This window comes from Sciurus vulgaris, assembly GCF_902686455.1.
Source record: "Sciurus vulgaris genome assembly, chromosome: 8".
In the NCBI taxonomy this organism is placed as follows: domain Eukaryota; kingdom Metazoa; phylum Chordata; class Mammalia; order Rodentia; family Sciuridae; genus Sciurus; species Sciurus vulgaris.
The window spans coordinates 17,093,116-17,120,924 of NC_136468.1; the positions used below are offsets into that span (position 1 = coordinate 17,093,116).

At 40.4% G+C, this 27,809-nt stretch overlaps 1 long non-coding RNA gene across 5 annotated transcripts; it reads left to right on the forward strand.

Annotated features, from left to right (window-relative positions):
* Positions 1 to 508: 508 nt before the first annotated feature.
* On the forward strand, positions 509 to 27,152 carry LOC306667494. Of its 5 annotated transcripts, none has more exons than XR_013765568.1 (5): positions 509 to 644; positions 9,509 to 9,612; positions 19,896 to 20,055; positions 20,171 to 20,393; positions 23,059 to 27,152. It is a non-coding gene; the product is annotated as an uncharacterized lncRNA (long non-coding RNA). The 5 variants fall into 5 exon arrangements; XR_013765569.1 differs by lacking the exon at positions 23,059 to 27,152 and adding an exon at positions 7,521 to 7,672 and having other exon boundaries at positions 20,171 to 22,695; XR_013765571.1 differs by lacking the exon at positions 23,059 to 27,152 and adding an exon at positions 21,035 to 22,695.
* The last annotated feature ends 657 nt before the right edge of the window (positions 27,153 to 27,809 follow it).

Here is a 27,809-nt window from a genome sequence, read left to right on the forward strand (position 1 = left end):
AAAGAAAATCATCCATTTCAGCAAAGTTTTAAAATTTATTCGACAAAGTTTTAAAAATTGTATTCTCATACTTTCTTTTACATCTCTTAAGATAACTAAAAATGTCACAATTTTTATTTGTTGTTATGAGTGAGCTATGTCATTAACATTGACCAAACACTTTTTGTCGTTCTACAATGCTGGGATTTATGGACTAATAATAAATATACAGGATACACCACTTTCATCAGTGGCAGTTCACTGAATACTTGTGGGTTACCTGGTAGTCAAGTTGGCCAATCACAGGTTCTTTTATTCCAATCCTAATTTCTAATATCCATAACACTCAAGTCACTCATCAGACTTCACATAGTTAAACACATAAAACTGAAAGGCTAGGAAAGGGTTAAGGTGGCCACAAAGGTTCAGGAGGCTGAACTGAGAGCAAAGGCAGAGAGCAGATACGAATTCAGAGAGTTGCTGTAGGTGGTCAGATAAGCCAAGAACTTGTGCAGGGTACAGAGAGGTCAAAGTGCAGAAACTTTTTCTAGGCCAACGTCCAGACAGCAGTTTCAGAGTACCCGTTTGGAGGACAGCTTGAGATGTCAGCTTGGAGTGGGCCATGCATGGTTGTCAAGGGCAGGAGAATCTGTGCTCTGTTAAAGGTTTATTGTTATGGTGATTTTCCTGGGCAAGACTCATGATGAATGACCAGGTGATGGGTGAGGGTGCCCACATGTCCAGTCTTAGGGTGCTCCTCATTTTATGTCTTTGAGTGAATAGTTGCTTTCATTCGGTGGTCTGGTGTTTTCAGTAAACTTGTGGGCTTGGTCTTTCAACATGAGTTTAATATGCCCATACATCGTCGTGGTTCTGATTAATTCAGTAAGTTCACAGGAGGTCATTCTTGTTAGCACAATTAATTTATTTATCAGTTTGTACCTTATGGTTGTGCCAGGCAGATGATAGCTATTTACTTATACAAGGTGTAGAGTGTCACCAGCGGCAGAGAGGCGAGTGACTAGAATTTGGTTCCAAACAAGTTGGCTTTATTTGATACACTCGGGATAACACAAACCTTAATATTCCTAATATCACACATCAATCAAATCAAATGGCAAATAAACACACCTCAATTAAATAGTCCAAAGTCCTCTCTGCCTTGTTGGTTCCGAAGACCCGGAATGCGATGTACCTTAGTCGGAGAGCAGAGAACGGCTGGTCTCGGAACTTCCTCCGGGAATCGAGGACAGGCAGGCTCCGCGGAAGCCATCAGAGCAGCGGAGTCTCGGCAGTCTCGTTGGATGGATGATCGGTGGGGCTCCCGGTGCAGCGCCCTGTGACACTTATGTCTTTTTGGCTTGCCGTCCACTAGGGGCTTGTCATTTATTCATCAGACATCCAAGTCTGCTCCTTTCATAGAGTCACTCCACCTCAGCACTTAAACTCAAAATGGGGTAGCTTGTGGCAAACCACTGCCTTATAAAAGGGAGTGACATGGGTTTAGGCACTGCCTGAAAACTATTGTTCCATATGTCATGGAGGAACTCAGAGAAGCCTTTTCTCCATAGGTATTTGTTTCTGCCTTACTATGGTTTAAATGTGCCAAAAAGTTCATGTGTTAGAAACTTAATTTCAAAATCCACGTGGGTGTTGTTCTGTGTGTTTTGATACTGGGGATCGAACCCAGGGGCATGCTGAACTGGGATCATAGGTGTGAGTCATTGTGCCTGCCCCAGATTCATAGGCTAAAGGGAGGGCCTTTGAGAGGTAATTGGGATTAGATGAGGTCATTGGGGTGGGGCCCCATGACGGCTTAGTGACTCCATAAGAGGAAGAGGCCCTTTGCACGCTTGCTGTCTCCATCAATTGTATGCCCTGTGCTGCGTTGTAATGTAAGTTGAAGGCCCTCACCAGTGCCAGTCAAATACAGGTGTCAGGCCCTTGTTCTTCCCAGCTCCAGAACTGTGACCCAAATAAATGTCTATATTTTAAAATGTGTGTGTGTGTGTGTGTGTGTGTGTATATAATTATATGTGTTCATATATATTTCTACATATAATTCTACCACTTTGTGATCAAATTTGGTCATTTTAAAAAAGTATTCCATAATACAGAAGTCATAAATGACAATTACGTTCAATACCAAACCCTAGACTGGATGCAGTATTGGGAAAAATTGGATTATACACAGAAGGTTAAGGCACCAAAGTAAATGTATAAGGTTGATAACTGTACAGTTGTTATATTAGAGAATATTTATACTTTTATCATTCATTGCCTGCATTTGCTGTCTTATCTCATCCTTTGCTTCGCGAATCATCTTAATCATGTATAATCTGAAGTCCTTTTCTGATATTTCTTCTAACATACTGTCATTGGATTCTATTAATATAGAATCTAGATTTGTTTGGATCATTTTCTTCCCTTGTTTTTTCATGTTGTTCATGTATCTTCCCCTCTAGCAGTGCAGATCTAGGGTATTGCAGATTTCCCCCTATAGGCTTATAGTGGCTCTATAGGTTTCCAAAACCCTTTCTTTAAGGGGAGATCAATATTAGCAGTGCCCAATTCAGACACTATGCAATCCTAGACCAAATAGCCCCTATGAGGACAATAACAAAGTTGTCATAATAAACAGAATGAGTTAAAATATTATCTTCAATAAAACAAACAGGTCTGCAGTTTCTAGTGGAGGACAAAGAGGATGCAGAGGGATGTAGAATGTAGCTGTTAATGGGATAAGAAAAGATTATACAGAAGTTCTAGATAATAGAAAGGGTGAGAGTGTAATCAAAAGAAATTGGATGTTAGCATGCAAAAAAGGGAGAAAGAGACTCTGAGGGAACAGGTAAACAAAAGGAAAAGAGAGCAAGAAAAGTAAAGAAATACAAACTTAAACTTGTTCAATAAGGAGAAAAAAGAAAATCTACATAACAGTCATATAGTAATGAAACCTCCCAGTGTTCAGTAGCCTGATGCATGAGAGCTACCTGACAATGAGCTTCAAGCCTCCAGCAGGCATCTCAGGATGGGATTTGCCCCACCCAAAGATCGGAGCTAAGGCTTCCAGGATTATCCAAGATGGCTGCTCTGGCTTTGAAATGTGTTGGCAAATGGGGAGCTGCAGCTAGGGGGTGGACATGGTCAGCTGGAGGTCCTGGAGGTGGGATGCAGTTGGTCAGGCAGGGGTCCTGGAGGTCTGGTGTGTTTGGTGTGGTTGTGGGATCCTGGAGGCCGGGTGCAATCAGTCTGGGGTCCCGGTGATAGGGCGCAGTCAGTTGGTCTGGGGTCCTGGTGGCAGGGAGCAGTCAGTTGATGTGAGGGCCCCAGAGGCAGGGAGTGATCGGTGGGGCTGAGGGATCCTGGAAGCAGGACTTAGTCAGTCCGGTCAGGGGTCCTACGGGGCCTGGCTGTTGTCTCAAAATGGTGGCAGCCATGTGTAATCAAACCTGCAGGTACTGTGACAGAGAACTTCCAGGCAACAGCAGGCAGCTGGTGCTCACTGGCAGTCCGCGATCAGTTTGCTGACTGTTGTCAGACGATGGGGGGGGGGGGGGGGGGAGGTGAACCTCCTGCGTTGGGTGATGGATAGGAGTAAGGCAGGAGATGGACAGGCGAGAGGCAGGCAAATGGCGGATGATAGGTGCCTGACAGTGAGCAATCTGCACCCAAAAAAGGCGTCGATATGCTGGCAGACTGCAGGTCATCACAGCAGACAAATGGGTAAACACCAGAGAATTGATAAGCAGCAAAAACTGCCTTACCAAGAAACAGATATCCTCGGCTTGAAACCGGAGTTACGGAGCGACAAGGAACGCAGCCTCCCTCTAGTCCGCCATCTTGGATTCTCTCGAGAATATACTTTTAGAAAAAGCACATGGAAGTATGTAGGGGGCAAGAACCATGACGTAAGTTATACTCCAATGATGCAGAAAAACTTTACACATGCACACACACTCACACACAAAAGGACAAAACAAATGAGGTAAAATATAAGCAGTAGGTAAATCTGGGCAAAGGCTACATAAGTGTTTGCCAGGGTTCAGGACGTGATATTCCAGAGGTGCTTTGTTCTTTCCAACCTCCTCCATCTTTCTTTCTCCCCTGTGGTAAGTCACAGGCTCTGGAAGTCCTATGCTTGGGGGTTGCAGCTCAGCGGTAGTGTGCTTGCCTGGCAGGTGTGAGGTCCTGCAAAAACAAACAAAACTAGAACTCCTCTCCCCAAAACAAGCTGTAAAACCTAGAGAGCTTTCTAGGTCATGAGTCCCTGACCTACATCCAGCCTGGGTGGAGGTAGTGCCACACAGAGAGGCCAAGGGATCTGAACAAGTCACCTGGGTTCCTCTGTCCATCACGTTTGGATCCTACCCTTTGTGTGTATGCTCTTCCTCAACTATTCATTTCTTTTATCAGACTTAGAATAAAAACACAGAGCATGCCCGCAGCTTCCTTTCTGAAGGTCTCTGTGTCACATAGAACTGTGATGAAATCAATTTGTTATGCTTTTCTTTTGTTGCTCTGTCTTTTGTTATGGGAATATCTGTAGTAAATGTTGAGATGGGCGAGGAGTACTGCTCTTTTGCCCTGACAAGTTCTTTGTAAATTTAAAATAATTTTTAATACCTTAAATTCATATGTATTTAAAATTATTTCCAAATGAAGTTTTAAAAAGTGTTTCATGGTTCCTTAAAAAGAAGGTATGTTTTCTACTTGTTGAGGGTAGTTGTTTTTGCTTGCTTGTTTGTAATTTTCTTTCATTTTGTGGTGCTGAGATTGAACCAGGGCCTTGGGTGCGCCAGGCAAGCACTCTATCACTGAGCTGGGGTCCTGGTCCCAGGAGAGTGTTCTTCATTGCTACTCACATTTCTATCCTAAATGATTTTTGTTTGTTTCATAGATAAGATTCAAAGAGGATTGTTAAAAGCTCTTAGTAGCTTTGGTTTTTTTGAGTTTTCCTAGTTATTCAGTTGTTATGGGTCAGACTATATGTGCCTTGAGCAGACGAACTTCATTTAACCCTGAAACTCCGTTTCATGTAAGAAATGATTCTCTGGTGAGAAAGCCCCGCCTCTGCCACCTCCTGCTAAGCACACCCTATTTGACAATGCATGGCGGCTGAAAAATGTTTCTGTTATTCTTATACAATGTATTACTGTGTTTATTTGTAAAAGGCATTAATAAAATATTTCAAGCATTAGTAACAAAAAAAAAAAAAAAAGAAGAAAGAAAGAAAGAAAAGAAAAGAAATGCATTATAAGATGTTCTGCTTCTAGTTCCCATGTTTCTTGGGCAGTGTACTGCACCCTGAACTGGGTCATTCTGACCCACTTCCTATGTTGCTATGGTTTTGACTTATTGGTAGCTTGCGGTTGGGGCAATAAAAGAGATGCCCTACCTTCTGCAAGGGGTCGAAGGTTGCAGAGGTGACTTGCTTTCTGCCCTTCCAACGAGCCACGGTCAATAAAGTTCCATGTCTTGCTCCCAGACTGACCCAGTGATTTATTTCAAACATGCTATGACACTGTCAGGTTTTGCTTTATGTGTTTTGAGACCACATTGCTAAGAGAAGCATCATGTTTCTCTTCATTTTCAGCTTCTGTGCACTTTTACTTTAGGAGTGCCTATCGTAAAACCCAAAACAAAGTAAACCAATGACAACAACCAAAGAAGGGTTAATCTGGCCTAATCTGGGAAACATTGCATATCAAAGTAAATGGCAATAATATATTATGACCTAAAGAATAAAATAAGAATTGATGAGTCCTTGCTGCTATAAATAAATAAATGAATAAATAAATAAATGAATGAATAAATAAATAAATAAATACATGAATAAATAAATAAATAAATGTGGAAGAAGATAGGGGTCTTCCTCACAGAAGAAAGCCGATTAATACATACAGAAAAAAATATTTGATTCTTTAAAACATCATTGTTTCCCAACTACTATAGAATAATTGTTTTAGGGAACAGTTATCAATAGATGTCAATTGAATGGGCTAAAATTTGATGACAAACAGGATATTTACATAGTTGCAAAGTATACCTCTATATAAGATGTTTATTAATTTCAAAGCTTTTACTTTATATAGTGATTTTATAGTGTAGAAACTTTGCATATATCATTTACCCAAGTGGTCAATTAAGTTCATTAGAAAAGGGACAGATCAATATTTGTCAGCTGGGTCATGAAACACCTCCAGTTTATACTCAGATGTTTGTAACCATTACATGGTGTTTTCTTGTGAACTATACCTGTGAATCCATAGATTCTGGCTTGTTTACAGTAAGCAATCCTAAAAAATTAGATTTATACTTTTAACAATATTCCATAGATAAGGACTCCCCTGCTGAAATACCATTAGCTAGAGGATATGTCAACAGTAGCTTTGCAAGGAGATTAGGCCCAGTCATACGCCCTGTTTCTGTCCCAATGCCCTCTTCCCCTATAACAGAGGAGAGGAGGCTGCTGCTGCTTACCTCCTTCTTTCTTGTAGATATCACAAACCTGTTCACATTTACTCTTCAGTCAACCCCTGCTCCCACATCCTTCACTGAATAGTAAACCTTGATCTGCAACAAATCCCAACATTATTCTAATTATAATACACCAATAAAAATATGGGGGAAAGAAAGAGAACTCCTTTGTCCTAATCACATTGAAATATAGTTTACTCTCTGGTTTGTACTTTCGATTTTTGCTTATGAAAATATTTCCCACCTCAGGTCACATAGATATTCTCCTTTGTATTTTTCCATCAACTTAATTGAGGAGTATTTGCCACATCCTTATTTCAGGGACAGAGCAACTCTGTCACTTGGCCCTGGCTCAGCTCTGTGTGCAGAGGGCTCCTTCCTGAGCAGGTTTCTGCACTTCACACCCTAGCTTTTCAAGTTCACATCCAGCTCCCAGAATTCTGTGGGCCATTTTGGCTTCAATCTCCAGTTACTGTTTAGACTGAAGTTCACTCTGTTTTTGACATTTGGGAGGTGTGTGTGTGTGTGTGTGTGTGTGTGTGTGTGTGTGTGTTTAGCTTGGCTATGTGTTTCATTTCCAAAAAACTTATTTTTTAAAAAAATTTTTTGTTTTTAGTAGAATGTATGCAGCATTTCAAAATATGCAGCCTTGGTGGATGGACAAGGAGGACATTTTCCCATAAATTATGCCTTCTGTGTTTATTAACCAACTATAATTCATTTCTTTTGTAACATGGTAGGAAAAACCAACTATCTCTGAAGGAAAGAAATTTGGGGAGGAGGGAGAGTGACAGAAATATCTAAAAAATAATTGCATTAGGTTTTTGCCTTGTGCGATGTGTGATCTGAGTTTTCCTCAGTGGATCCTTCCAAACTGCCTCTAAAATACTCTCTTTTCATTAACAACTTCTGGTTATAGCCTGAACTTGGTTGAGGGAGAAAACAGAGGCTGCTCCGGGAATCTCCTCAGGTTCCAATTTGAGATTCAAATTCCACTTCCGTTGGTGGCTGTGTGACTTTGGGTAACTTCTCAGAGTCTCAATTTTCTTATCCTTAATCAGGATAATAATATTCACCTCACAAAACTGTGTGCAAATGAGGAAGTTCATGAGCATGCCTTTCTTTGCTGTTCCTCTTGTGGAAAAGCAGAGGAGTTAAGAGGGGAAGAGTTCAGTGAGGGGCTGCATCTTTACCAGTTCACCCTGCAGGCTGGGTAAGTCCTATCTTCAGCCTATTTTCATGTCACCATAGACGAAATAGGCTCTATGGGTTTTCTCCAAATTAAAAAATCTCATGTTTCAAGGTTTTGAGATTATATTTAGGATAAAAATTTGACCCAGACTCACAGGCAGTTGAGTTTTTCTTTGCTAATATTTATTTATAATAATAAATTTACTAAATGAGGGAGGTGATTTGAGACAGGAGTTAAATATCTCAGAACACAATAACACAGCCTATTTCTTGGGTTCTCTTCTTTGTTCCTGTACTGTATGCAGATGTGTTATAGCCAATAGCAGGACATGCATCCAGTAGAAGTGTGGGTTGAAATGACAGTGACAGGAAAAAGGAGGGTAGAAATGAGAGAAAGGAGAATGGGAAATGCTGCAGAGATGATGGGGAAAGCGCTGACTAAAATCTACATTTACTTTATCTAAAAGTTTCTTTAAACATTTATTCCTGCAAGACAACAGAGACTAATTTGGGACTTCTGGTCTTAATGTGTTTATTTTGATGCTCTTGTGGTTTCTTTAGTAGGAACCAGTTTTTTATTCTAGCTCAAAATGACAAAGAAAAAAAGAGAGAGAGAGAGAGAGAAAGAGAGAGAGAGAGAGAGAGAGAGAGAGAGAGAGAGAGAGAGAAACACTGCAGAGGGCTCTGTCTGTATGTATTTTTACTTTTTTCCCAAGTCATTGATCTCCAATGAGATTATTTTTCTTATAGACAATCTAAATTGATCCATGGTAATTGGAAAATAACAGGCTATTCTTAAATAACTGAACAGGAGGCTTGAAACTAGTTCCCATTGCAAACAGTTGCAGAATGTTCAAGAAATATGCTCATGCACACGCACAAAGAGGCTTCTCCCTCAGCAATGGAGGAGCAGCTGAATTGCATAGCTGCAGAAAGCCATCGATCACATTTATTACTCTGCAGACAGCAGCAATTTTAAGTGAGACTGGGCTTCTCGAATGAATTCCAATAATTCAAGTTATGATTCCTAAACTGTGTGTCAGACTAATTCAATGTTACTTTTAGGGGGAAAAAAGAGTTGAGATCATTAGTCTCATAATATGGGTAAAATAACCTGGTTTTATTAATTCAATTATTAATAAAGGCATTACCAACCAGTTGGTGATTTTTTTTTGGTAAAAGAATGGGAGAAATTGTGCAAACCCTACTTACTGCGTTCCAGTTGCATGAATGGTCAAATTAAAAAAAAAAAAATTTTCCCTCAGAAAAAAATTTTACTTTGGTTTATACTTTGGACTTTAGAGATCACTTATTTTTTTTGGATTGCTTTGTTTAATTTTTTTTCCCCCAAAACCAAAATGTTTTCAATCTTTTCACTGAGTATAAAAGTAATTGACATTCATGAAAAAGAAAAAGATGTAGTATACTATAAGGCATGTAAAGTAAAATCCTCCTTGCAACCCCCAATAATGTCTTTTGGGGACATATAGTTAAAAAAATACCGGCTTATAATTTACAGATTCTTTTTTAATGTGCTGTAGATCGAACCCAGGGTCTCCTACATGTAAGCACAAGTTCTACCACTAAGCAATACCTTCAGCCCTACATTTTTAACATAGAACTCTTCATTCACCCATCTATCCACCCATACATGTCATCTTTATGAGTTGTAGAGTAGAGAATTGGGGAAGGGACAGAAAAGTGTGAATTCCTGCTCACAGGGAGAGAGACTCACACACAGCCCATGATCAGAGAGCTGTTCAGGATGCCCCAGGAGTCAAGGTCGGAAGCCGAGCTGTGAGCTGGAGTTTGGGTTTACTCATTCTCATTTTAGGCCCATTTCTCTTTTCTTGTTGAGGTGCTAAGGACCAAATCTAACTTGGCACATGCTAGGAATGCACTCTACTACTGAAGGACACACCCAGCCTTCGGCTTCATTTCTAACTCACGTGAGACCCTCGGGTAAGTCATGCAATCTCATTTATAATGTGTGTGTCCTTCGCATGTAAGTACACCTTGAATTAGATTCTGTTTTATAATTGTCATTCGTAGTGGGAATAATTAATTTTGATGAATGGTTACTTTTTATTTACAAGAGCATCCAATTGGTAGATTATTGAGATCCATGCCCTGAAATACTCTAACCAACACTTGACGATGAATCTTTTCTCCTTTTTCTAAAAATAAAATAAAATAATCCTATAATGACTATTCAGCTAGCCTCTTTTAGGGTAAGCTTAAAATACTTAGTGTTTCTGAGCAATAGAGGCAAAACAGATGTCTGTGTTGGCGCTGAGAAAATGCTTCAAAAATCGATCATGTCTTGTCATTGATAAAGTGATAGTAGCATTGGCATCAGCCACACAGACAGGGGTTGGAAGTCGTTGTCTATGCATGCTGAATTTCAAAGATGTGGTTCTCAGGAATACAGGGGGGTTTGTATGGAGCTGAATGAACCTTCCACAGTCTGAAAGCCCATCTTTGGGAAACAAGTATCCAGTTGCCATGGAGACACTCAAGGTGGATGAAAGATGGATTAATCAAAATACAGTAAATCCTTTTTACGAGCTTCCTAAGAAATCTAGTGTGAAGTGAACCCTCTGGTCTGTCTCCTCTTATTCTCCCCCTGTCACACAGGAAATCCACCATGGATGTACAATGACACACATTTATTATACTGAGTTCTATGGACACAGTGCTGAATGACACTCTCTCTTGCCTGAAAGCCACCTTTGCATAAATACCAGAGCTCCACAAGCATTTAAAAATAGTTTTTGAAATTGAAGGAAAAAAATTTATCTTATATTTTCTGAAAGAAAAAGAAAAGAATAGAAATAGCTTCTAAAAATTGTGATTATTTATTTACTGAGCTATATTCTTTGGGGACTAGAGGATATCATTTGTACTGATATCGTAGCTGCTTTCAGCCTGAGTTTAAATCCACAACTAATATGATCATTTTAACTGGTTCAATTTAAACCAACAACATGTTATCTCAGTCCCAGTATCAGTTAAATAAACAAATGAATGAATGAAGTGAATTATTCAGTTGAATAAATTAAGTGAATAAATAAATTAAAAGGCTATTCCCTTCTTTCCCAACAAACTGACGGGTCAAATTAATCAAAATAGTTAATTCAGTTGTGGGAGACATTTCTAGAAGCCTCCAGTAAATCATTCTTGGGCAGCCAATTCAATTTTAACTCCTAGTCTTGAGTAGCCACTGAATCAGGCAGACTGCAGAAGCGGGCTCACAGAGGTGGCTGATGTGGGGAGTTTCTGGCACCCTCCAAGAACGACAAAGGTTCACAGTGAGGAGATCAGTTACTATTCTGAGGGGGCTTGCAAGAAGTCCAGGGAGACCACATAGGGATGAAGCAGGTTTTATGGGCTTAGATTCTATGTGCTTCCTGAGAGAGTGAAAGGAACACAGAAGAGGCAAATTCAAAGGAGTGAAAGAGTGGTTCTCAAGTGGGCCTGGTTTTGTCTTGACTAGTGGTCGGGATTGTGTGATACTCTTAGTATCGAGTGGGTAGAAGCCACCGATGCTGCTTAAGAGGCCTACAGTGCATAGGACAGCCTCCTGAAAAAAAAAAAAAAAAAAAAAAAACGAAAAAGGAAATGCTGAGGTTGAGCCATATTGGATTAGAGGAAATAGTGAATGGGTTCTGGAGAGCATCCCAGAGCACAAATTCATGGATGTACTAGCAGAACAAAAGGGTAAGAACTTCTGGGCCGGGCTATGAGAAATCAGCTCTAGCTCTGTAATCGAGCCCTGAGTCTGCACCCAGGCCTTGCAATTTATCGTTACTGTGGTAGGAGCCCTCTTCAAAGAAAGACAAGATGGCGCAGCCCAGCTGGCATCTGTGCGCGCATGCGCGGCTCGTCCGACGACTGGCGCCTTCAGTGACCAGCACGCGTGCATTTCCCAGCAAGAGAACGGCAACGTGGCACGCTCAGCACGCATGCGCAATCCTCTGACAGGGCGCAAGCCGGACCGGCGGCCCACCCCAGTGCGCCTGCGCGGCTCTGTTGCGCCTTCCTTGTGAGTTTGTAGTGTAGAAAACCCATGCGGAGTGTATTTTTCCATATAGGGAAGACAAAAGGGCTAATATGTGAGGGAGCGGTGAGAGCGGGACCTGTAGGGGCTACTTATTAAGGGGAGGCCCTGCGGCATTCAGGGCTTGGCCTTTGGAGGAGAATCTCCCGAATTGGTACTGGTGCAAAAGTAAATGCTGTTTCCTGTTGGAAGCCGGCTCTGTGCCCTGTCTCTGTGCTCAAATCCTGCAACATTACTGGTAAGGTATCAGCTTCTTTGAGATTTATGTACTTAGTTTGTTACATGGCAGTAATAGCGCCTGCCTACCTTGTAGTAATGATTAAATGAGATGACCTATGTGAGGCTCACGCTCACCTGCCGGAGCCCAAGGAATGGACCAAGATGCACGAGGTTCAGTCAAAGGCAGGCTTTACTTTAATGACAGTCTTGCAAGATCAGATGCCTGGTGGTCAGGGACACACAGATTGGGTACAACAGGCTTTTTGTCCTCTAGAGCCCAAGGTCCCTGCCCTGGTTCCTCAAAAGCTGAGTCCTGTGGGCTGTGCAATCTTCCTTGAATGCCACCTAGGTTTCACTGTCTCCTTTGGGGTTATTTAAGGACACATGCCTTTAGTTGTCCTCATCTCTTTTTGTTCTCTTGTGGCAGGAGCATCTCCTTGAATTGAGTGCGTTTTGGCAGGTGCACCTCTGTTTATCTGTGTTGGTCAGGTAGGGGCCCCTTTCTCACCTGTGCGGCAAGGGACTGGGAAGTTTCATATTCTGGAGTTAACTGCTTGTAACTTCTCATTCTGCTCTGCCCTCCAGCCACCTTTTTTACATCCCAAGTCATTTTACATTTAAAGCTAAACACTGTATTCTGAAATTAGACCACCCGACTTTTTGTTTCTCATGACAGATATGAAAATGATCCCTCAGGTGGGAACTTCTGAGTCTTTTCTGGTAAAAAACAGGATCTGAATTGAGTGAGCTTGAATTTACCGGCAGAGCTTTAATCACAAAAAGAAAAGGAGAAAGGGGAGCTTCACCTCCAGGTGAAAGGGACAGTCCTGACTGAGAGAGAAGTTAAAACTGCCCTTCAACAAAAGGATAGCCCAGGCTTTTATTGAGTAGCTGGGGAAGAAGGTCTGGCATTCTCATGGTAAAAATTTTAAGGAGTTTCTTTTTTGTGGAAGACTTTCAGATACTTTCGGACATCTTGCTGAGTCTGGTGTTTACTGTTGATCTTAAGAATAGGGAGCTGGGGAAAGATTCCATGCATTGTGGGGAGGGCTAAGAAAAGACTTTAGTGTCAGATTGTGAATTGAGGCCTGAGAGTTTATCCACCATTTTGTTCCCAGTTCTGGTCTCTGTCTCAAAAACATGGGACTAGAGGTCAGTGTTCATGAAATAATATCTGAAACAAATAAGCCTGTTTTCCTCATCTTTAGGTTTTTCTTGAAGCATTGTAGGTCAGTTTTGACCGGGGGAGACATTAAAGATCTAAACACATTTGATTTGAAATTCCTCATTCTTCTTGGATCTGAAAGTGTGAAATGCCTTTTGTGTAGTTAGGCAGTGCTAGATATGAGAATGGACGTTAGAGAAGGCCCTCTTTCTTTGCACTACGAAAAAGAGGGAGAGAGAGAGAGAGAGAGAGAGAGAGAGAGAGAGAGGTAGAGAAGGTGTAGGGGAGAGATCATGGAGGAGGGTCATAGCCAGGTGTCGCCAGCGGCAGAGAGGCGAGTGACTAGAATTTGGTTCCAAACAAGTTGGCTTTATTTGATACACTCGGGATAACACAAACCTTAATATTCCTAATATCACACATCAATCAAATCGAATGGCAAATAAACACACCTCAATCAAATAGTCCAAAGTCCTCTCTGCCTTGTCAGTTCCGACAACCCCGAATTCCTCGTTATCTTAGTCGGAGAGCAGACCACGGCTGGTCTCGGAGAACTTCCACAGGCTGATGGTCCAGAATGAGGATGGGCAGGCTCTGCTGGTCGTGAAGCCGTCAGAGCCGCGGAGTCTCGGCAGTCTCGTTGGATGGATGATCGGTGGGGCTCCCGAACCTGGCTGACGTGGATTGGTCAGGAGATCTGGGCTGAGCCGAGGAGCTGTCTGAAAGGGGCGTTTATACACCCTTCTTCTCGGCTTGTTTCCAGTTCTGGTCCAGATGGTGTCTTATCTCCTTGGTGTAGCGCTCTCGTGACACTTAGGTCTTTTTGGCTTGCCGTCCACTAGGGGCTTGTCATTTATTCGTCAGACATCCAAGTCTGCTCCTTTCACTAGGAAAGCTGGTCCAAGTGTGGGATAAGATTATTTCATAGAATTTCAAAAGTTCTTTAGTAACAAGGACTTAGGGTAAGGTCAGATGCGGGTGACCAGAAAGGAGTCAGACCAAAAGCAGCTGAATAAGGCTTTATAGGGGTTTGACCCTCGGGCAAGATTCACCAGTTGACCAGGGTGGAGGGCTGGGGAATTAACGAGTGGTTCTGGCTGACCAGGGCCTTTATATTCCGGAATTGGCAGGGGAAGGCTTGAGGGTTTAGTGTGCCCCTGGGGTTGGCTAGGGACTCTGTTGATTGACAGGAGGTTGCTAGCACCGCTAGGGTTTATCTGCCAGTGTCTGATTGGTTGTTGTTCTTTGGCGCATGCGGGGCTGCCTGATGCCCCGTGCCCATACAGCTGCTCAGAGCTCAGAACTCCTTAATGTTTTGCCTGCAAATGTCTAATGGGTGGCTAAAAGCTTAAAGTCTTGCATCTTTGCCTCTATTTTGCATTAATCTCCTTTGCCCTGAGTCACCTTGGATTCCAGGAATAACAGGCCTGATCTGTAAACAGCTGGAGATGAGTCAAAACTATTGCTCAGGCAACAGCAAAGACAAGGCTCCCCCTAACCAATCCTGAAATAACACTGGACCAGATCAGGCCTGATCAAGATCACTTGCTTCGGCAGTTGTGAAAAGCCTCCAGCTATGCAAACCCTCCACCCTTGCCCTCATTCCTCTTCTGTACAACCTCACAGTAACTGTCAGGAAGTGGACATGGGTCCCCTTGTCTTCCCATCATAGCTCTACCAATTAAAGTACCTTCCCTGCTTTTTGCCATTACCTTTTCTGTTTGGTTATTTTTGAGGTAACTGGATCTGATTTGTTGAATGCCAGGTCAGACCTCTGGTCTCCTGTTAGGGGACAGACCACTGCAATGATGGGAACAGGAGGTTAAGGGAATAATTTCATAAAATGGGCCCACTGTGCTGACTCCCCCCAGCCCCCATTTTCGCTTCCAAGAAGCAATTTACCTGCAGCCCTGCCTGGTTGAAGTGGGCAGGATATGTCGCATCCCTCGGCAGACTACCTGTTATCTGCAGGAGAAATACAGGCCTGAAACAATGTCAATAAGAGGAACCCAAGTTACCCTGAGGGGGAGATTTGTGACCCTTTTTACAGACCAGATCCTGAAACTCAGGGAGATAAGGATAATTCCTCCTACCCGTAAAATGTGTAAGAATTTATGGTTAAGCATCCAATTAGAATCAGTCAGCATGGGCCAAGGTGACCTAGAGTTGTCATGCAGTGGGGACTTGGAAGTCTGATGTCATCTGCTGTCAGTCAAAAGTCAAGAGGTGGACATGGGCAAGAGTCTCTGGAAACTTCTCTGGGACAACCAGTAAAACTGGAGTGCAGGAGAGGCCCACTGTCCCTCTTCTCTCTGGGAGGACCCTCTCTCTCCCTTCCCTTTCCCTTTTCCTATCCCTGCAATAAATTCATTGCTTGTTACTCTGTGGGCTGGCAGGAAGCCAAAGGGCGTGCTTGGTATGCCTGGAGAAAAACAGGAAGCTGTTACAATTGGCTACATGTATGCTTGAGCTTGTGATTGCTTGACCTTTAACAGGATTGAGTGGACATATCTCATCGAAATTGCTTATGCATGAGACTGCTTATATATTGAGGGTGAGACTGCTTTTGGGGGGTTGTTGGGATCTGAATAAAGAAGAAGCTCCTTCATGACAATCTGAGGTGTATGTGTCTTTATGTCCCGCTAGACGGCAACATTACTCTGAGTGACATGTCTAAAATCTTTGTGACTTGATAGCAAGAATTGGGGTTTGAGGGGGGTCTTTATGCTGCCTCAGTTTCTCCGAAGGCCCCAGCCCTATAACTTTAGGATGCTATTAACAGTTTTACTATGAGAAAAACTCACTCTCTGCCATGTTACTGCAGTATCTTTGATAAAATCTTTCCTCATGTGGGCTTTGTAGGTTTGAGTCCATTTCACTTTACTTTGTTTCTGGTACAACCAGGTGCTGAATCCTGCTTTCATGAGAACATGCAAGACTGCCACTGGCCCCTTGTCAAGGAAATTTGTTGAAAACTTGAAAATATGGCAAAAGGGGACTATTATCACTCTGAGAACATTTTCTAACAAGCCTACCTAAGGATCATCTGATTCAGAGAACTTAAATCTCTCTGTATCATGCATTAAAACCCAGAGACTTTGTAATTCTCTAAAGCTGATCTGGTGCGATGGTTTTCTTTCTTGTTTCTTCAGAAAGATAAACTGAAAGAGTCTGGTCAACTTATGCCTGTAACCATTATGTGTATTTATCTTGTAAGACCCCCCAAAATGAGACCCTAACTCTGTCCCACGGATCGACGGCAACCCCAATCAACCGCAGGAGGCGTCACTTGATGCAAACCGCAAGAGGCTTTTATTCCAGTGCGCTGGGACCCAACTCGTGATTCACGCAGGAGTCGAGGAGTCGAGTCCCTAGCAGAAAATCTTACAAGTTTATAAAGGCAGAAACCACACATCAGGAGGGGTCGCACACGGAAGGGAAAAGGGGAACAAAGCCGCCGGGAAATTCCAAAGGGGGTCTGGGTTTGCTGATAACATACAACATGTTTCACAATGTTTTAGAACAGGGCATAGATTCTGGTCAACAGTTTCTGGTAATCTTATATCCTATATATCTTAACTGTCTGAGCACTATCTTGCTCAATTTATCCTTTTACTTTCTGTTTGGGGCTGTTTCCTGGAACAGCTTTAAGAGCTTTGTTCCCATCACTGGGAGGGAGACCTTAGGGAGTTGAGATAAAACAGACAGCTTAAAAAAAATCCATTCTTTCAATCTAACTTACCTACTTTGTTTTAGTATTACCTTTTCCTCATTTATTGTAAAAATCTCAGTTTCATAAATTCTCTTTTGAAATGGTTTATCATCCTGCTGGGCTCCTTATTGATAAGTTGAATGAACTTTGGCATAGATTCATTTTCAGTTTGCTTGATAATTAATATTTTTAACATTTTGGGGACTATGCTTTGGTTCATAGTATATGTTCATATGTATACTTTGTGTGAAATAGGAAAAATGTGTCCCTCCCTTGAGATTAATCAGTTCTTTTTTCCTCAAATTTATAATTTTTAGGAGTGTATTATTTCTTGATAACAAAGATTACAGTAAACCTGATGCCATTCTATATATATTCTATAAGTTAAATTGTTGAATTTATAATAACTTTTCAATCAAAATTAAAACTCACTAGAGTAGTTTAAAAATTTAAAGGATTTAAACAAACCCATCCTAGTTTTTAATAATTTGTGATAAAAGAGTTAAAAATCTTACTTTCATAGACAGAAATTTTTTTAGTGATAGTTTCAGTGCTGACTTATTCCAGTGTCTGATTTTCTAAGGAAGCATGTAGTTTTTCTTATGTTGTCATATACCTCTGATAAACATTAGTAGATAAAACTATAAAATCTTCTATTGGAAGTTGCTAGAAAAAGGTAAACTTTATCTTGAGAACCATAAAAGTTATTGGAAATGTGTCCAGTAAATTATTTTAGCAAATATGATGCAGTACTTCAACTGGATGAATATAAATGTAGATTTTAGTTCCATATACATTGAAATCCTATCTGTATAAATTTCCTTACTTTTTTCATGGGTCAGTTTTCATTATTAGTTTTGACATAGTTGTGGTAGTAGTTCATGTCTGTGGGAATTCTTTAAATTATATCTACCATCTAGGACACTGAAAGGCCACGATATTGCTTTGGTATTTTAATTTTTTTCTTTAAAGATGGTATTGTTGTGTCTAGCATAGAAAACAGCAAATTGAATTTGAAATTTAGTTTGGATTCCAGATTGGAATCTCAGTTGGATTGAAATGTCTTAGTCCTTTTTCAGTATTGCCTATACGAGAGAACTGTCAGTGTCCAGAGACTGATTTGTTTAGTATAAGTGTATTTTTCTTACATATAACTGCTTTGTCTTCAAAAAATTGATTAGTCCCTCTAATGCTTTTAAATGTGTTATGTACTTTGAATTTTTATTCCTGAATCATTTTACATACAACGTCAATTTTACCTAAGATATTATACCACATTAGTACTCAGTAAATAAACTTAAAAATGGCTATTTTAAATTCTATAGCTTTGGTTTTTGTGCAGAAAAATGTAAGTATTAAAACTCACAATAATTTCTTTTGTTGGCTGTTATAATCACAATTATTTCTAACAGAACATTGAACTCTTCCTTTGAGTTTCTACTGCCATATTTTCAACTTGACTTTCTCATTTTTTTTTTAAAAATGGCTTCCAATTTCTATTTCCTAAAATTGTTTTCAATGAATCTCAACCATAGCGCCAAAAAAGTTGTTGTATGCATCTATAAAATTAAAAGAATGTGCAAATCAAGGAATATTGTATTCTGATATTAGATGCTATCATTCCATATGCTTTCTGTGTGTATTTGTGGCACTATCATATCCCTGGTCATCAAATTATTTTTTCTAGATTCAATTTTTGTAGGCATGCTTCTGAGAATTGATATTAACTGTGTTAACACACTACCCTCACCCCAGGAAATTCTAACTTGGAAAGATAAAACTGTGGACCACTAAATAAATTTATCATTTGCTTTAGAGAGCTCCTGCAAACCAAGTTATCAAGACAAAAAGTTGCCACTCTCTTATCAAGAAAACTGTACTCACCTGGACAAACCGGAGGTCTCATCAGGACAATAGATGGTTTCTGCACACTTATTTAAAGACTTTTCTGCGCACCAATCTTATACCATTATTTCCCAAACTTTGCCTAATCCCAACCAGTTCCCTGCTTGAAGGACTTGAATTACCAGACCCTGGGACTTTTCTTTGCTGGGACACAAGAAAGACTATTAAGGCAGTGCTTTGGCTGGTGTGGCATAGCTCAGTGATAGACCACTTGCCTGGCATATCTGAGGCCCTGGGTTTGACCCCCAGCAGTGTACACTCATTTCTCATTTTTTTTTTTTTTTTTCCCACTGAGGAGCCGGGGATTCGAACTGTGGCCCTTGTGCATGCTAGGCGAGTGCTCTCTGAAACAAGCTATTTCTTCAGCTCTCATTTTTGTTTGACTAACAGTTATTATGGTGGTTTTTGTGGAGGAGAAAATAGTCAACACTGCTAAAAACACATAGTCTTTTTCTGTAAATAGAAACAAATTCTCATGAAATGTTCACCATTAGAGATGTATATCTTTTTTATCAGGTGTGGTGGTGCATGTCTATAATTCCAGTGATTTAGGAGGCTGAGACAGGAGAATGGCAAGTTCAAGGCCAGCCTCAGCAACTTGGCAAGGCCCTAAGCAATTTAGTGAGGCCGTGTCTCAAAATAAAAAGTCTAAAGGACTCGGGGTATAGCCCAGTGGGACCTCTGGGTTCAATTCCCAATACCCCCCCCCAAAAAGATATCTGCCTTTTTGAAACTCGGTAATCAGTATTAATTATTATCTATTCCATAAAATTTGCATAAGGGATTGCATGTGAAAGGCAAAATGATATTTAGGATGTCTGTCTTTATTTAAATAAAATATGATTTGATGTTGATGTTTGTACTCTAAGAAAATGTTCTCCATATAATGTTATCATTTGTTGTAGTTCTGGCAAATGAAAAAAATTCCTATTATTATGCTCAGAAACTTCTTGGAGGTCTTCTGCATGCTAACATTACAAAAATGAGAAGTCATCTATATTAGGTGCTTAAAATAGCATATTATTATTTTATCTTATTTTTGTATACTGTTTTGCAGTATTGATAAATGTAGCTATATTTAAAAACCACATTTCGATTTTATTTTTTATTTTTTTTTACATTTTGATTTTAAATGTTCAACATTATTATTGAAATGTGTTTAATTTTCTTCATGTTTACCAAAGGACTATGATAAATGCTGCCAATTTGTACTTTTGTTTTTATTCACGAAGACTTTGAGATAAAGACAAAAATGCAGACTACTCTGACATGGAAAAGACTAGTGTTTTTTCCATTTGGAAGAATTTGTGTTGCATTTCCAAAAACTATTACCTGTAACTTGAAGTGCGTAATTATCCATTTGTTTAAATTAAATGAATCACACCAAAATCCACAGAAGACAAGACATACTGGGTTTAATGGGATTTTTTTTTTTTTTTTTTTTTTTTTTTTTTTTTAGTTTTTCTAGGAATTCATCAGCTAATGGATATGGAGATGAAAGGGTTCCAACAACCTTCTTGCTACTTCAGGTTTAATTTTTCTCTAAAATGACTCATTGAACTCAGGAGAGTGTTATAACCACAGTCTTATGAAAACTAACAACTCAAAAATAACCAAATGGAGGAAATGTATAAAGCAAGGAATTGGGACAGGGTGGGCTCAGAGCTCCCTCCTCTCACCAGGTGAGACCCCCCTTCTAGCACATCAGTGTGTTCACCAGCTAAACACCCCTCATAGTTCAAAGGTTTTTTTTTTTTTTTTTTTCCTTTGAAGTTGCATTAGGGTGGCATGGTTAATAAAATAATTGGTCATTCATGATTGGACTTAATCTCCAGCTCCTCTCTCCTCTCCTCAGAAGTTGGGGGATGGGGCTGAAAATTTTAACCTACTAATTACATGGTTGAATTTTCTGGCATGAAGCCCTGTTTTCTGAAGCTATCTAGAGTTAGGATTAACCTCATTAGGACAACTAAGATATTCCTGTCACTCAGGAAATTCCAACCATTTCAGGAGCTCAGTGTCAGGATCTGAGGCCAAAGACAAAGCACAATTTTTAGTATACCATAACCCCAAATTCTAGGATATTTCACAAAATAAGGTGCTAGTGTTCTTAAAAATGGTGGAAGTTGTGAAAAATAAAAATAAAAATAAAAAACCTAAGCTGTCCTAGAATGGAAGATATTAAGAAGACATGATAACTCAAGGCAACATGGGAGCCTGGATCGGAACATTAGTGGAATGATTGGTGAAATTTGAATATGGTCTTTAGATTAGTTAATGGTATCATATTAATATTAGTTTCCTATCTTTTTTTTGGTGCTAGAGATCAAACTCAAGACCTTGCACAAGCTAGACAAGCATTTTACCACTGAGTTTCCTACTTTTGATCATTGCATTATGGCTATATAAGATGTTAATGAAACAGGGACTTAGACTCTTCACTTTTGTGAGCAATTGTCTAAAAGGTAACTAAAAAATGAGATTAAAAACTTGACGTTTCTGCCTACATTTTGCATTCATCTCCTGGATACCAGGAGCAACAGGTCTGATTGACACTCATCTCGTGATGAGTTGAAACTATGCCCCCACTCTCACCCCCACCCCAGGCAATAGAAACTTTCTGGTGATCGACAAGATCATGTTTGACCAATCTTGAGATGTAATGGACCAGACCATGCCTGAGCAAGATCACCTGGTTCACCAGTTATGTAAACCATCCAGATGTGCAGCCCCCAAACTTTGTCCTCATTCTTCTTTCTGTAAAACCTCAAAATCATTGTCAGTCCCTTGAAGACAGGGTTAAGGATGCAGCTGCCCTCAACAGTGTAGTTAAACTAATTAAAGTTCCTTTCCTGGTTTTCGCCATTACCTTCTTTATTCAGTTTTTGAGGCAAGTGTCTAGACCTGACTCACTGGATGCCAAAGTTAGGCCTCTGGCCCAGGACCCCAGTGACACTGATGTTAGGGAAAGTGGGTGAAGTATACACAGAAAATTTTTATGCCATTTTTACAACTTTTTTGTAAGTTTGATATCATTTAAAAATAAAATTTGAAAACTAAAAATAAATGAAAAAGCCAGGCACTGTGGTACACACCTGTAATCCCAGTGGCTGGGGAGGCTGAGGCAGGAGGATCAAAAGTTCAAAGCCAGCCACAGCAAATGTGAGACCCTAAGCAACTCAGTGAGACCCTGTCTCTAAATAAATTACAAACTAGGGCTGGGGATGTGGCTCAGTGGTTGAGTGCCCAAGTTCAATCTCCTGTACCACCCCCCCCCAGTACACACACACAAAAGAAAAGCAGTGTGCATTTTACACTCTAAATTTTAATCGAAGTTCTTTTTATACTGGTAAAATTCCATAATAAATACATAATTGCTAAAATGATAGTAGATAATTGTTGAACAATTTCTGGTTTACTGCTTTTTGAATTTTTTTGGGTAAATGAATATTAGTTAATATGCAGCAATCCATGTCATGATCAAAGGACTTAGAGACATTTAATAACATCTTTTGAGTTTAATAAGTAAATATATAATATGAACTGATAATATGAACTGTTATATAAAATGTTTAGCCAGTACCCTGATGCCAGCAGGGGAATTTGTTTTGAATTTTTATGATACTCCCTAATCAATACGTTTGGTAGCAAAGTGTCTCCTCTGTGGAGAAGGACAGGTTGTCTTACTGTTTTTAGATCATTAAGATCTTCCTATTATTGTACTTATTCCTCCTGTTTTAACTGAAGTAGAGTGACACATATTGAACCAGTTAGACGAGGACCATTTACTTTCATTTTTTGGAACATCAAATATACTGATTTTGTTAGCATAAGACATTTTACTGCCATCTGCCAAAAATCTGTCACAATATCCATTTTTAGGGTCAATAAAATCATAAACAAAAACATGCACAGGAACAGAAAAGTTCAATGATGCCTATGGTAAGAACAGCATTCCTTTAAATGTGAAGCCAGCATGTGGTTCTCAGCTGAACAGATGTTCGTGGAATTACTAAGGAGGGGAAGAGAACAGTCTTCAGCATGGGAAATCAGCCATAGGAGATCTCTGGTTTAGATGTTCTGGGGTTCCTTCCAAAAAGAAGAATTCATTTCTCCTCCCCCTCCCTCTCCTACTGTTCTTGTTCTTCTTCTTCTTTGCTGAGGATTGAATCCAGGGCCTCACACGTGCTCGGAAAGTGCTCCACCAGACCTGTGCTGCTGCTTTTTCACATTTTCTCTGCTTTGTCACTCAAATCATCATAAGGTAGTGTTCTGCTTGAGGCGAATAGAAGCTCAAGCATATATTCTTATCCTGATTTGTATTATTGTTTGTTATCAATTGTGTAGGAAACGTTAATTCAGAAAGGAACATAGAGCATTCTTGTCTATGGGATGCTGGCATGGTTGGTGTAAAAAGACTTAGAAGAACTGCTTTGGTCATCTCAGATTCCCCAGAGCTGGCTCCTCTTCTTACTTTGAATGAAGATATGTAACTCTATTAGTTTTAATTTTTCACGTAATATACCATGTATGCGTGGAAACCCAAACTGTTTCAAAGGGACTACCCTAACTCATTGGTATCTGTGAGCATGTTAGAGGAATTAAGAGTTCAGTCCCCTCTATTAATTAGGAACAGGTTTTGCACAGGAGCTTTGTAGGGATCCAGCTTGACCTGACTGCAGCCATCTTGAGTTGTGGTCACTAGGATCCTCCTGTGTAACCCTGACCTGTTTCATCTGGGAGTCTTATGGTATACTATAGACAAAACCAGTGGAACAGTATGTGGAGCTTTACACCTGAACCCTGGTACACTTAGATGTGCCTGACATCTCCATGCTAGCTTGAGATATACCAGCTACATTTTATCTTGAATGAAAGCCACTTTTGTCCTGAGCACTCTACAAGCTCTCTCTGATTGAAGTTGTGGGCATTCACTAGTCTTGCTTTCACCCTTAACCATATTTCTGTCTGTAAGTTTCCAGTAAAGATTACCCTGTCAAATACTGGATCTCTTGGCATCCTCTTTTCCAAAAATGTATGTACAGAGGGCACTACTTTTTATGTGTAAAATGTACCCTGTGACACTCAATTCAATTTTAGTGCCTACATTTTTCTTCTGGTCTAAATATGAACAGCAATCCATCAAAGATCAAAGAAATATTCTTTTATAATAAACCATATTCATTATATCTAACATTTTATTTCTGTCATGACAGTATTTAAATCTTTACTTCCAAGCTGTTTACTGGGTCTAATGCAGTTTTCCAATGATCAGGTCTACATAGTTTCCCTTCAGGTCAAATGGACTCTTTCAGTGAATTTTCCACCTTTCCTGGAACACTAGAATATTCAGAGTGGAGTTTTGTGGGTAAGGGAAATGAGTGGTGGCAAACTTCGTTGAGACATTGACTCATTGCCTTTGTTGAGACATAGCCACTGAGGATGCAGGATGTGACATGAAAACCTATCGAGCAGTACAGGGGACTGGGGTTAATGGTTAATGTAACTGGGAAATCTGGAGCTGTCTTCAGAGCAACTAGGAGAGGTTTATAATAGAGATTTCACTGATGGAAGCCTTTAATCTCCTTCTGCAGAATTGGCTCAAACAGATTTTCTCTCTCTAGCACTTGTGGTTACACTCTAGATTCAAGGGCATCTGTGGTCATAATTATTCCCCATGGGATAAGCTTTTTTAAGTGTGGCTAGTGGGTGGATAGTAGAGCCTGCCATGGGTAGCTGGGTCATCAAAGGGCCCTATTTCCTTATTCTCTTATTCTTATTGTCTGTTCTCGTTGTACTAGATGGGTCTGCTCATGCCAGGGATCCTGGTAGAGCTCTTCTAGTTTGGAAAATGTCTGGTGTGTGTGCCTACAGCCAGTAAGATAAGCTCTATGATGCCTAATGCCAAGTTGTTGACTGGAGCCCAGGAAGAAGGCTAAGGCTTCTGGAACATTCTATCAGATCTAATGCTCTATTTAATAGTAGCCTCACAGTTCAAATATAAAAGTAATAATATTGAAGTGTCCATTGAAAGAAGAAACAGAAGCACTAGGACTGTAAGTGCAAGATATTGCCTTTCTTTCTGGCTGTCCCTCTTGGTGAGGAGATTGGTAATAAGCAGATCATTTAATATCTCTGGGACTGTTTCCTCATCAGGGGTCAAATGGAATCAATAACACAATAATAGGATTATTGTGAAGATCCCTTGAATAATGTATGCAGAAACAAATGAAGGAATTTGTACAAAGGATTTCCCCATTATTGGTATGTTCAGTCTTGTGTTTACCTTAAAGATTGGAAAAACAAGACTTTCTGTCAAGAAGTTAGATCAGTACAAACCACTTATGATTATTGACCAGTTCTTATGGTTTGGATCTGGAATGTCCCCAAAAGGCTCATGTATTGAAGATTTGGTCCCTGATGAAACAGTAATAAGAGGTGAGGCTTTTGGGAATCCATTCATTGAGGAATTCACAATTTCATGGCATTAGTGGAGGTGGTGAACACGTTAGGAAGTGGGGCCTGATTGGATGAAGTAGGTAACTGAGGGTGTATTCTTCAAGGCATGTCTTGTTCCTGTCCACTCCCCTCTCATTGCTTCCTGGATGCCATGACATGAGTAGCATTGCCCCACAACATGCTCTCCACCATGATATTTTGCCTCATCACAGGTCCAGACACAATGGAGTCTGAAACCTTTAAAATCATTAGCCAAAATAAATCTTTGCTCCTCAAATTCTTGAATTGTCTCACACATGAGTTTTTTGGGGACACCTCACATCTAAATCATAGCATTCTGCCTCTGGTTGCCAAAAGCTTATGCCCATCTCACAATGCAAAACACACTCCATTTTCAAGAGTTCATATAGTCTTAAGAGTTCCAGCATTTCCCAAAAATCTAAGTCTTAAAAGCTCATATGAAACTCAAGGCAAATCTTGGATATTTTCCCATATAAAGATCAAATCCAAATTATAATGGCAAAGAGTAAACATTTCCATCTTACAAGGAAAATTTAGGGACTAGAAAGAATGAGGTGAAAAGTAAGATCAATATCCAACTGGGCAAATAAGTCCTGTAGCTCCATGCCCAGCATCTGGGGCACATGGCATCATGATGTTTTCTCCAAAGAGCTTGGTAGCTGTTCCCCTATGACATTGCTAGTTACAGCTTACATGGCCTCTCTCGTTTTGTTTCTGCTCAATTCCTGCAGCTTTCCTTGGCAGATATCCAACGTTACTGGCATCTCTTAATCTTGGGAGTCTCCTCTGAAGCTTCAGGTTCTTTTTCACATCTCCATGCATTGCTGTCTCAGGGACTGCCTGCTACACTTTCCATCCTTGCTACACTTTGCTTGGCCTCTCAGGCCTTCCTTTGGAATCTCAATGGAAGCCTCCATGACTGTTTAACTTCAGTACCCTGCATTCCTGCAGAACTAGCACCAAGTGGTTGTTGCCAAAGTCCAGTATCATCTTGAGCAGCCAAGTCTCTTGGGACCATGGATGCAGCAGTCTCTGAGTGAGCGACTGAACACAGTGGAATAACTTCCTATGTACCCTGTGTAAGCAGGGTGCCCCCACAGGTCTATCCTCAAAGAAATTTTTACTTTCACACCTTTGAGCATGAGGTGGGTGTGGTCTTGCCAGTTCCTGAGCTACCTTCAAACTATCTTTCCTGTTGTTTCTTGGTAAAGTTTTTTTTGGCATATCTTTAATGGTTATAATCCCTTTAACAATCACACCTTCCTTAGCTTCACCTTTACTCACAGTTTTTTGGCCAAATTGCAAGTTTTTCAAATCTTTCTGCTCTGTTTTCTGCTCTTGATGATCACAGAAAACTTGGCTAAAAGCCATCAGCAATACCCATGCCACTCCGTGAATGCTCTGCAACCTTGAAATTTCCTCCACCAGATTCATTAGTCCATCACCTTTAAATTCAGCCTCACAGAAAGTCTCCAGACATGGGCAAAATGTAGACAACTTCTTTGCCAGAGCATAGCATAAATGATCTATAGTCTAATTTCCAATGGAGTCCTTCTCTGAAAGCTCATGAGCCCAGTCTTTACTGTCCACAGTCCTATTGGCATTCTGGTCTTCTGAGCTCCCACCAGAATTGCCTAGTAAACTCCACTTACAACATTTTAAAGCTTTTCCAGCTTGCATCTCTAAACTTCTCAAAATTCCTCTCTCACAAGCCAGATACAAAAGTTTCTGAACCACATGGTCAGGTCAGTCTGAGGAATGGCCCCACTTCTTAGTGCCAATTTTTGCTTTAGTTTTCTTTGCATCCACGTGCCTGAAAGCCTTGGCAAGAACAACACAGGAGGAAGAGTTTATTTTGGCTCATGATTTCAGAGGTTCATTTTATGGTTTACTGATTCCATAGCTCTGGATCCAATGTGATGCAGAATATCATTTGGAAGAATGTGGGGAAGAAATGCAGCACAGGCCATGGCAACCAGGAAGCAGAATTCTAGCATTTACTATTGTTTATAATCTTAATGGCTGTAATTCTAACCAGAATGAGATAAAATCTCAGTGCAGTTTTAATTTCATTTCCCTAATTGCTAAAAATGTTGAATTAAAAAAATTTATTGACCAGTTGCCTGCCTGCCTTCCTTCCTTCCTTCCTTCCTTCCTTCCTTCCTTCCTTCCTTCCTTCCTTCCTTCCTTCCTTCCTTCCGTCCTTCCTTCCTTCCTTCCCTCCCTCCCTCCCTCCCTCCCTCCCCTCTCAGTACTGAAGATTGAGACCAGGATACTCTACAACTGAATGATTTCCCTAGCCCTTTTAATTTTGAGATGGGATATTGCTTAGTTGCCAAGTCTTGTCTCAAACTTGCAATCTTCCTGCCTCAGCCTCTTGAGTAGTTGGGATTATAGGCATGCACCACCATCCCTGGTCATATTTCTTCTTTTGAGAAGTGTCTAGTTAGTTCATTTGCCCATTTGTTGCCTGGGTATTTTGGGGTTTTGGTGATAAGAGTTTTGAGTTCTTTATATATTCTGAATATTAATCCTTTGTCAGAAGAGTAGCTAGCAAAGACTTTCTCCCATCCTGTATGTTCTTTCTTCACATTCTTGTTTCCTTTGTTGTACAGCAT